This window comes from Penaeus chinensis, chromosome 24 (assembly GCF_019202785.1).
Source record: "Penaeus chinensis breed Huanghai No. 1 chromosome 24, ASM1920278v2, whole genome shotgun sequence".
Lineage (NCBI taxonomy): Eukaryota > Metazoa > Arthropoda > Malacostraca > Decapoda > Penaeidae > Penaeus > Penaeus chinensis.
In genome coordinates this window covers 13,572,649-13,573,437 of record NC_061842.1, presented here as the reverse complement: position 1 = coordinate 13,573,437, position 789 = coordinate 13,572,649, and the positions used below count along the sequence as shown (strand labels likewise).

The following is a 789-nucleotide window of genomic DNA, read 5'->3' as shown; positions in this document are numbered from 1 at the left end:
GAGAATAGGAGAATAAGGCTTTTCGAGAGACATTAAATTCAAGTATTCTGGGAGAATATCATTTATATTCATTAAATAATATATTTTTATTCACCTAATGAGAAACAAGGCAGCCAAAGGGTTAAATATAGGATAATTTTTGTTTCTTTTGGAGGCTGGCTGTTCATTGGATATCCTTCCTTTAGTCCTATTGTCAATATTGTCAATATAAACTCCATTTACTTGGCAGTTGAAGTGAAGAGATGAAGCAAGTATTTTCACACTACAAGTTTCCTTTTGTGCTATTGCTTTTTACTCACAATTTCAGCTAACACGATTGTTGCCCTATAATCCCATTATTGCAATATTGTTTATATCTTCAGGTATTCAACTTGTTTTTTTCTAGTAAAGAAAGTAACAGACACATGAAGAAGTTTTACCTTAAAATTTTATTATAACTGGTACTACCAAACTAGTGTTAATTTCATGAGTTCATATATAAGTAAATAAAATGTGTATGTGTGTGTGGACATACACTCATGCATGAATATGTATCTGTGTAAGCATATATATTTGCTTCATGCATGGCACACAGGTACACAGTAAATATATATATATGTGTGTGTGTGTGTGTGTGTGTGTGTGTGTGCGTGTGTGTGCGTGTGTGTGCGTGTGTGTGCGTGTGTTTGTGTTTGTGCGTGTGCGTGTGCGTGTGCGTGTGCGTGTGCGTGTGCGTGTGCATGCGTGCGTGTGGGTGTGGTTGTGTGTGCTCATGTGTGCACATGTGTGTTTTATATATTTTGTGCATAC

At 36.1% G+C, this 789-nt stretch overlaps 1 protein-coding gene across 1 annotated transcript in view; it reads left to right on the top strand.

Annotated features, from left to right (window-relative positions):
- LOC125037749 (bleomycin hydrolase-like) overlaps positions 1-401 on the top strand; it is an 18,617-nt gene extending 18,216 nt beyond the window's left edge. The window contains exon 10 of the mRNA XM_047630944.1: positions 1-401. This exon is cut by the window's left edge and continues 871 nt beyond it. The gene's annotated coding sequence lies outside the window, so the exon portion shown is untranslated.
- The last annotated feature ends 388 nt before the right edge of the window (positions 402-789 follow it).